Source organism: Ochotona princeps, chromosome X (genome assembly GCF_030435755.1).
Source record: "Ochotona princeps isolate mOchPri1 chromosome X, mOchPri1.hap1, whole genome shotgun sequence".
In the NCBI taxonomy this organism is placed as follows: Eukaryota; Metazoa; Chordata; class Mammalia; order Lagomorpha; family Ochotonidae; genus Ochotona; species Ochotona princeps.
The window spans coordinates 94,929,113-94,939,719 of record NC_080865.1 but is presented as its reverse complement, the minus strand read 5'-3'; positions in this window follow the sequence as shown (position 1 = coordinate 94,939,719).

The window sequence follows — 10,607 nt, the reverse complement described above, 5'->3', positions numbered from 1 at the left end:
ATTTGGAGTTCCTCTTTGATTTGGTAATAGAGATGCTTAGTGCACTGTCTTCATATCTGGATATGATAGCCTCTATTATCCAATTCCACTAGATGACTATATGTGCCCCCATGTTTACCTATCTGTCTATTGAGCTTGTGTTGTGCATGAAGGTTGCTTATATCAGAGAGAACATACAATATCTGTCCTTTTGGGATTGGTTTATTTCACTGAGCATAATGGTGTCTAGTTGGAAATATTTGGTTGCAAATGGTAGAATTTCATCCTTTTTAATGGCTGAGTAGTATTCCATAGAGTACATGTTCCAGTTTTTTATTCACTCCTTTTTTGATGGGCATCTGGATTGTTTCCATGTCTTTGCCATTGCAAATTGTGCTGCTGTGAATATATGATTACAGATCTTTTTCTCATATGCAGATTTCATTTCCTTTGGATATATTCCCAGCAGTGAGATAGCGGGGTCATATGGCAGATCAATTTTAAGTTCTCTATGCACTCCGCATATTGATGTACATAGTGGTTGTACTAGTCTACACTCCCACCAACAGTGAAGGAGAGTGCCTTTCTTCCTACATCCACACCAACAGGTGTTGTTGGTAGAGTCCTGAACGTAAACCAATCTCACTGGAGTTAGATGGAACCTCAATGTATGTCCCTGACAGCTAGGGAGCTTGAGCATTTTTTCATGTCTATTAGTCATTTTAATTTGATCTTAAAAAAAAGTCTGTTCATTTCCTTCATCCATTTCTTCACAGCGTTGTTTGTTTTGCTGTTTTGTTTCTGACACGCTTTGTAAATCCTGGATACTAGTCCCCTGCAAATTGCATAGTGTGCAAAGATTTTCTCCCATTCTGTTGGTTACTTTTTCGCTTTGCTGTACAGAAGCTTGTTTTGACTTTGCCTGTGCTTTTGGTTACTTTTCTAAGAAATCTGTATCAATGCTATTTTTCTCTTTGCAAAGAATTTCTTGTTCTCTAATTGTTTGATGGCTTCTGGGTACAAACTTAGGTCCTTGATCCATTTAGAGCTGATTTTTTTGTAAGGTAAGAGGCAGGGTATCTTGCTTCTTACTTCTGCAGGCTACTATCCAATTGTCCCGACAGCCTTTGTTGAAGAGACCAAACTTTTTGCCTGGATTATTTTCAGCTTTCTGGTCAAAGATTAATTGGTGGTACATATGTGGGCTTCATTCTGGTATTTCTCTTTTGTTGCTTTGATCTTCTTCTGTTTCTGTAACAGTACCATACTGTTTTGATGACCACTGACCTGTAGTATGTTGAGATCTGGAATTGTGATTCCTGCAGCTTGATTTTATTCTTTAGGATAGCTTTGGCTATTCATGATCTCTTGTGTTTCCAGATGAAGTTTTGTATCATCCTTTCTATTTTTGAGAAGAATGTTGTTGGGATTTGGATTGGTATTGCCTTGAAACTGTATATTATCTTGGGGATATATGGCTTATTTGGGCTGGTTCATGAAAGGCTTCACATGCCTTATAGTTTCCAAAGGTACATCCCTTCTCACGAGAATGTCTTTCCTGAACTATACCTCCAAGTCTCATTTCAGGCAAAATTTCCTGTCTGAAAGACAATCTTAATGCAATTCCCCCATGAAAAGCATTTAGGGTACAATATCTGGGTTGCCATACTCCCTTGTGCATGCCTACCACAGTACAGGACCTTCACAGCAGTCTACATCACTCCTTTTTGCATGCCCAGCATCTGGTCCTATGCCTGCCACAGAGTAAACACTCCATAAACATCTTAAAACTAAATGCATACTGAGTGCTAAGTACTTCCTTGATCTAGACATTGTTGGAGCGTTCAAAGTTATTCAGATGGAATTTTGTTCTGTGTGTTCCTGGAAGCTAGCTTAATATATGATGAAAGCATTCATAATACAAAGGGAAGGTGAAAGGGGTTTAAGAAGATGAAAAAGCTGTTATAATGGCTATTGTGAAAATAACAAAAGATAGCAAGTATTGATAGATAAGGACATGGAGAAAAGAACCCTGTGTACTGTTGAAGGGAATATGACCTCGTATAACCATTTAGCAAAACAGTATAGAACTTCTCCAAAAACACAAAACTAGAATTACATATAATTCAGCAGTCCCACTTACAGGCATAAATACAAAGAAACAGAAACTGGTATGGCAAAAGACATCTTTACATCCATGTTCATTTAAGCATTATTCTCAATGGATAAACAGAGCACACACAATAAAATACTATTCAGTGTTCAAAAAAAGAAAAAGAAAAATCTGAAACTCTGTGGAATTTTTTGTTTTGCTTTATTTTGTTTTGTTTTGTTAACAACTTGAATGAATCTAGCTAGGGAACATTATACTGAATGGGTATGTTAACCAAAGACAAATACCACATGATCTCACAAAAATGTGAAATTTTCTAAAAGTAAAACTCACAGAAGTTAAAAATGCAATAGTGGTCACCATGAGCAGAGACTTCGGGCATAGGGAGACACGAACAATGGAGTGATAAGAGTTGAAGGGTACAAAGTTTGAGGTAGACAGAAAGAATAATGTCTAGTGATCTATTACATATTATGGTAAACTCATGAAAGGATTTCAGGAAGTTTGTGATAAAAATGGATTTCAATGATGCTTATTTTGGCACAAAGTTTCTTAAAAGCCACTCACAGTATTCTCTTAGCAAACAGTTTCCTTGAACTTCTTTTGAAGATACCTCTCATGCATGGATTTTTCAGGTTTTCCACCAAAATGAATTTTTTCAAATTCTTACCACAAACTTCCTGAAATACCTTATATGGTTCCAAATTACTGAACGAGTAGATTTTAAATTTTCTCTCAACTACAGAATTATGAAAATTATGTGAGGTGGTATATATGCTAATTAGCATTATTGCCTCGTTCCACAATATATACATATTTTAGAAGTGCATTGTATACAATAAATATATACAGTTATTGTAGATTAACTTTTAAATTTTTAAAATAACAATAAAGCAAGAAGAGGTGAGGAAGGAAAGGTGGGAAAATGGTAGGAAAGAAAGCAGCTAGAAACTTCTGTAGGACCATGAGGAGAAAGATTTGATATAGGTGTGGAAGAATGGGTAGATTTAAGACATGTGAAAATGAAGAGGGAAGGAAACATGGCGAGAGTAAATAGCAGTAGTGAAGACAAAGTAACGGGTACACAGAGCTTGAGTATTTGCTTTACCATTCCATTGTGTGGCTAGTTTCTCATTTCTTTTCATATTCTCTTTCACAGAGAAGACATTTATAACTTTAATGACATCCGTCTTGTCAATTATTTACTTCATGGATTATGGAATTGGTGTCTTATCTAAAAAGTCATCAGTATGCACAAGGTCAATCAGACTTTCTATTTTGAAAGAGTTTTAGGTTTTTGCCTATGATCCATTTTGAGTTAATTCTTGTGCAGGGAGTAAGACCTGTGGGCACTTTCACTTTGCTGAATGTGTATGGCCCATTGTTCCAGCATCATATACTCAGAACACTATTTTTGCTACTAATTTTAGATAAAGGGACTTTAATTGTGTGGGTTGATTTCTGGGATCTCTATCCTATCCTTTTGATCTATTTGTTCTTTCACCAATACCACACTGTATTGATTACTGTAGCTTTATAATAAGTCTTGAAGCTGGGTATATCAATGCACTGATCTTGTTCTTCAATATTGATCTGAATTGCCTGGGTCTTCTGTCTCCCCACGTAATTTTAGAATTAATGTTTTGATATTCCCCAAATAACTTGCTGAGATTTTGATTGGGATTACATTGAATCAACAGATCAATTTCAAAAGAACTGACACCTTGGGGGCAATATTGTGTTTTACTTTCCATTTTCTTATTTAGTATCTTCATTGGATGTTATAGCTTTCTTAATATAGATCTGGTACATATTTTGTTAGATATATACTTAAATACTTCATTTTGAGGCATAATGGTGCAAATGGTAATATGTTCTTAATTTCACATTTCATTTGTTCGTTATTGACCTTGTATCTTACAACTTTGCCATAAGCATTTAGTTGTTAAAGATTACTTTTTTTTCTCTTTCATATTTTCTACCCAATCATGTTAAATGTGAGTATAGTTTGATCGGTTGCTCTTCAAGTTGGAATACCTTTTGATTTTTTTTTATTTTATCATTACATTTTATGTCTTCTAGTACAGTGTTGAAAAGAAATAATAAGAAAGAACATCATTGTGTTGCTTCCAATTTTAGTGGGAAAGCTTCAGGTTACTTATGATTAAATATGATGTTCATTGTAAGGGTGTTGTAGATATTACTTATTGAGTTGAACAAGTTTTATTGTATTCCTACCTTGCTGGAGGTAGTAACATGACTGGCTGTTGGTATCTGTTCAATGTTTTCTGTCCACTTATTGATAAATTCTTTACCATATTGATGATGATTTCTACTCATTGACTTTTGAAATGCTGACCCAGTCTTGCATAACTGGGATAAGTTCCATCTGGTTGTGATGTAGAAATCTTTTTTTTACACATTGCTGAATTCAGCTTAAGTATTTTTATAAATATGCTCATGAGAAGTATTGATCTATAGTTTTGTGGGGTTTTTTGTTTGTGTGTTTAATCTTTGTCAGGTTTTATTCTCAGCCTAATACTGCTTGCACAGAATGAGTTACAATGTATTCTTCTAATTTCCATATTCTGGAAAAGATTGCTGAGATTGGTATACTTTCATTTATAAATGCTTGCAGTATTTTATCAATGACCCCAAATAGGCCCGATGGTTTCTGTTTTGGAAGGCTAATTATTGAATCAATTTATAACTATGTATTGTCTTAGATTGTTAATTTCTTACCACGTGAGTTTTGGCATATGCTTCAAAGAACTGGTTTGTTTCATTCATACCACAGTTGTATACATATATTTGTTCATACTATTCTTTTAATATTCTTTTAATCTGTATAGTATTTATAATGATGTCTTCATTGATTTTTGTCGTTTTGGACAAACAATTTTATATACTAATGTGATTTAGTATAATATACAATCTTTTATTTCTGATTCAAGTAACTGTCTCTTCTCTCCTTTTTGCTATTTTAGTGTAGCTAGAAACTTATCAATTTCATTGTCTTTTCAATTGCCAAGTTTTTGGCTTTGTTTAAGCTCAACCTCAGTTATAACAGGAGAAATATACTCGTAAACCGCGATAAGACAGTTTTCCCATATCAGGCAAATGTATTTTATATAGTAAAAATGGATAATCTAATAACATTGTTTATAGAAGAATGAATCTCTGGGAGTAGTCTGTAGGAGGGAAAATTATCAACATCTATAAAACTATAAAGTTCACATGCCCTTTGACCCCAAAACTTCATGTTCCAGAATTAATCCTTTAGATTATAATCATAAGCAATCCTATAGATATACTCATATGTATATACTGAAATATGTGTAAGGCTGTGCTTGAAATAATTGTTGAAATAGCAAGAATTGGGAACCGTCTTACATATTCAGCATAGGAAACTGGCTGAAGAAACTATGATGTTCTCATAAAGCGGAATATTATGTAACTATGAAGTCAAATGGAGTACTTCTAATTGTACTGAACTATTATAGACCTATCTCATGATATAAGATTGGAGGTGGGGGAGGAGAGAAGTTGCAAGCTGTGTGTAAATTATGAGACTATTTGAATAAAAACAAAAAGAAAAAGAAATACACTATAGGTATAATTTTACAAGCATAGACTATCTCTAGAAGAATACATAAACTTAAAAGTGAGTACTTTAAAAGAAAGGAAGAGATCAATAAGATGCTGGACTCTAGGTTTGGTATACGCTTGCAATGGGGGAATCTCAACTGAATTTGAGCTGTGGTTATGCAACAAGGTGCAAGGTGGAGGAATCCACCATGGTGGGAGGGTTTGGGGAGGGGTGGGGAGAACCCAAGTACCTATGTAACTGTGTCACATAATACAATGTAATTAATGAAGTAAAAATAAAAAAAATTTAAAAAAAAGAAAGGAAGAGATGTGTACAAACAAAATACAGAGCTCAAGCTCTTACAAAGACAGCCAATTGACTTTAAAAAAATTAATTCAGTGGGAAAATGATAGTGTTTTCAACAAATGATACTAGAACAGTTGTACCTTATAAATCCACATGCAAAGAAATAAAATTAGCCAACATCTAAATGTCACAATTTGTACAAAATTAAAAGAAAGGTCATAAGCCTACAGATATATCTAATAAAAATTTTAGAAAATTGGAAAAAATCTTTTTAATCTTGAGCTTAGTAATTAGTTTATAGATACAACATCAAAATCATGACCAAAGTAAGAAAAAATTATGACTTCATCGAAATCATAGTGTTCTCTATCAAAGGTATTGTTGAGAAAAAGAAGTGAAAAAGAAGAGTGGGAGGAAATATTTGAAAATCACATATCTGACAAAGTACTTGTTTCTAGAATAAAATAGTCCTAAATGCCAACAATAAGCAAAATTGCAACAAAGTTAAATGTTTTCAAGGGCCAAAACACTTGAGTACTAATTTCAGCAAAGATTTTTTTTAAATGGCTGTAAGAACATGAAAGCAAGCTCACAGCCTTAATCATTTGGGCATTAAGAGTGAACACAATGAGCTGTCATCACATGTGTAACTGCATGGCTAAAAACCCATTCAAAGTGACAATACCTAATGAGAATACAAACAAGTGGAACTCCTAAACACTGCTGTTAAGAATATAAACAACACAGATACTTTCCAAATCAGCTTGCTAGTTTCTTACAAAATTAAACCTATTTTCACGGCATGGCCAGAAATCCCACCACCCAGTACTTACCTAGGTGAGATGAAAATTTGTGTTCACATAGGTGAACAGTCATCGAATGAATATGTTAATAAATGAAAAAAAAGGAATGCTCTATGGTAATATAAAATAAGTAGATAATCTCTAAAATTATTAAAATTAAAATCTAGGATTCTTCAGGAATAAAGAAGTAACTACCATTATGAGTAGTTAAATGAGACCGATTCTCCAGGGCAGGACTAATCAGTTGCTGCTATTTTTTCATTAAAAATCTTCTAGTACTATTGATTTTATAACTACATGAATATATTACTTTCATAAAAATTTTAAAGGAAGTCATACCGCATGATTCTATTTCTATGAAGTTCTAGAACAGGGGAAATTAATCTATGCTGGCTTGACACTAAATCATAAATGTTTTATGAAAGCTCTATATGTATAGAAAGCAAGCAAATACCAACTCAAATGCGTCAGATGAGTTAGATGTCAATGGGAGATGGGGCTGATGATGGGTACCGAGGTGCTGTGTGTAGTATTCTTTTTCCTGTAACTTTTCTGTAAGTTTGATTTTTTTCTAAAGTTTGGTTTTAAAACTCTCATCAACAGGAGAAAAATTGAAGTAATAGTGTGTGGGGGTGAAAGCAGCAATTAGGAGGAAGCATGAGAGAATGTTCCAGGGTGTTAATGATGTTCTATATTTTGATAGTGGCCTGGGTTATATGTTGTATGCATCTATCAAACCCCATTTAATTATACTCCTAAGATTGCTGCATTTGAACATATGTCAATTTTACTACAATTAAAAAACTCAAATATTAAAATTAATGACATCCATGCTGAAGGGTTTAGAAGTAAAGCATACTGATGTTGGCAGCTAACTTCTCAATGCATCAGCAAAAGAACCCCTAAGATGGCTTGACAGATGGAACCAGCTATAAATAGATGGACAGATGTGTAATAAAGCAAAAGTAGTAAAACATTCATTATGAAATCCACTACTGATATGTGGTTACACATTGGGGGAAAAAAAAGAAAAAGGCAAAGGATGTATAAACCATAGTAAAGGAGGCACAAGATTTTAAAGTTCATCCAAAAAGGATTCAATCCTCATAAAAGGATCCAGTCCTTGAAAATACTGCAAAAATGGGGCCCAACATGATGCCTCAATGGCTAAATCTTCACCTTGCAAGCACCAGGATCCCATACAGGTGTCAGCTCATGTCCCAGCTGCTCCAGTTCCCTGCCAGCTCCCTGCCAGCTCCCTGCCTATGGTCTGGGAAAGCAGTAGAAGATTGCCTGAAGTCTTGGGACCCTGCACCCCTGAAGAAGTTGGTTCCCGGCTTCAGCTCAGCTCAGGTTTAGCTGTTGCAGCCATTTGGGAGTGAACCAGAGAATGCAGGTTCTTTGTCTCTTTCTCTCTGTAAACCTAATCTGCCTTTTCAAAATAAATAAATAAATAAATAAATAAATAAATAAATAAATACAGACTGCAAAATCCAGAGCCAAGATGGCTGAATAGGAAAAAAAACGCACCACCATAAGCATGTGAAAAGAATGCAGGAAGGACTGCATTTGCACAAGTTTAACAGAAAATTGCAGGAAAGAAGTGATAGAAAGCAACGGAAGTGCCAACGAACAAGAGAACTGAGCAAAGAAGCACAACTTGCGGTCAGCCATGCAGGGAAGCTGGTGGGACACAGTGAACCACAGCTCACCACCACCTCAAGGAAGAGAGGTTACACCTGGGATTGGGGAAAACAGCAGCCAGGAGAAAGAAGTTGGAACACACTGCACAGACAGTCACTGGTGGCATTGCCTGGGATGGATGAAATCTCACAAACCACACTGAATCAGTAGGAGAAGAACCAGAGTGAGGGAAAAGTTCTGACGGTTCGCCCTGAAGAAGAAACAGATACCTTTCTCCCCTTCTCGTACAAAGCACCCACCCATCTAGGAGAAGCCACCATTTGGAAGGCAAACTGGACCTGCCAGGTATTTCACCTGGTGTGAGGTCATGTGAACGCAGTAGCAGTGGTTTTGGTGTGCATCTGGCTCTACACAGGTGCATGCAATTAGGTGATTCTGTCAAAAGGATAAATCCATGTTCCCTATTGGCAAGGTGGGACATACAATGTCCTGGAGGGGACGAGGGACAAAGAAAACGTGTTGGGAGCAAATCAGTATAAAAAAAATGGGGACCTCTATTGATAAAAGCACATCAAAACGAGTTCCTTAACTGTGACAAAGGTACCACACTCTCTGATTCAGCAATTGGAGAAACGGCTGAATTGTGCATGTCTTATCTTTATAATATTCTGGAAATCTGAAACTGTCCCAAATAAAAAGTTTATTTTAAAAATTGAAAATGAAAAGACTGCAAAATACTAATACAGATCATGAACAACTGTATTTGATATCCTAGCTGGGGAGCAACAGAAAAAGGTCTAGAAGCAAGATCTGCCTACCAGGCAGCATGCAAAGCCTTCTCAATAAGCAGCTCGCCAGAGATCCAGCAGTGAGCAGTGCCAGCCTCACTGTTACTCATCTTGCCCAGCACCATGAACATGGAGAAACTTGATAACCCTGAATAAAAATAGGAGAGCTGATTTACCTAACCATTTTTGAGCACATTTCGCTCAATTTCACAGAGACATCAAATGCCAGTCTTATCAACTAAGAATTTTAAATTTTCTTTGGGCCATTTCTGAGCATGCAATTTTCATTTCAGCCTTTTGTACGTCAAAAGGCACTGCTTTCCTTATTTTGACTGAGTTAGCTACAAGTATCACAGTTTGGTAAATAGTCTGGAAAAAAAACTATCATTGCCTGAATCAATCTTTTTGGAATAAACCACACATGTAAAACCATAAATGAGTCCAATGTCCATCAACTAGAAAATGAGGGAATACTGGTGCGGTCATGAGGAATATTATGCGGCAATTAAAAGGAATACACTCGGCCACTAGCATACAAAAATGGCTGAATCAGAAAAGCATTGTATTCCCTCAGTAAAGTAAAACAAATAGCTATAGACCGGGACCAAAGTATCTGCAACATATATTATCATAAGTGTGTAGTATCCTTGACAACACACTTAAAAGCTCTAATAAAGCAATGAGAAAGATTAACCTGATAAAATGGGTAATTCATAACCCAGACATCTATCTGACCAATATGAACAGTGCTGAAAACTTCACGAGTGTGATGGAAACCCTTTGTAAATGAAGGACTGAATTACTCTCAGCTGTCATCTCCTTATGGGGTTTGCCTGCACTGAGGAAGGCTGCTTTGGCAAACAGCATGCCTCTTACTAAGGGTAGATGACATTGTTTTAAGCTACGAAGTTGGTAGCACATTTGTGAAGTATCAAGACAGGCCAACAAGGAAAGTTGGGAGGCCAAAGAAGAAGCTATAGTAGCAATTCAGAACATAAAAGACCCTGGGACCCAACGGTTGCCGGCAAGACAGTGTAGACAGTTTGTAGATATATTATTTTAAAGATCTGAAACAAAAGCATTTTGGCCTAACAATAAGAAAAGCAAGAGTGGAAAGGTAAGCAATGTTTCTAAAATGTGTGAGAATAAAAAGCTCTATTAAGGATCTGTAACATCTGAAGTGATTACTTAACAAATAAGTGGTATCTAAAGCCTTGGAACTAAGTGAGATCACCAGCAAGATCAGTGCAAACCAAGAATTACAACAGCTAAACCCTTGGGATTCAAGAATAAAATGATGAGGAACAGAGTCAGCCAAGAAAAATGAGAAAGAACTTCAGTTTTCTGATCTGTTGGATGGGGATGCAAGTGGTGCCTACTATGAA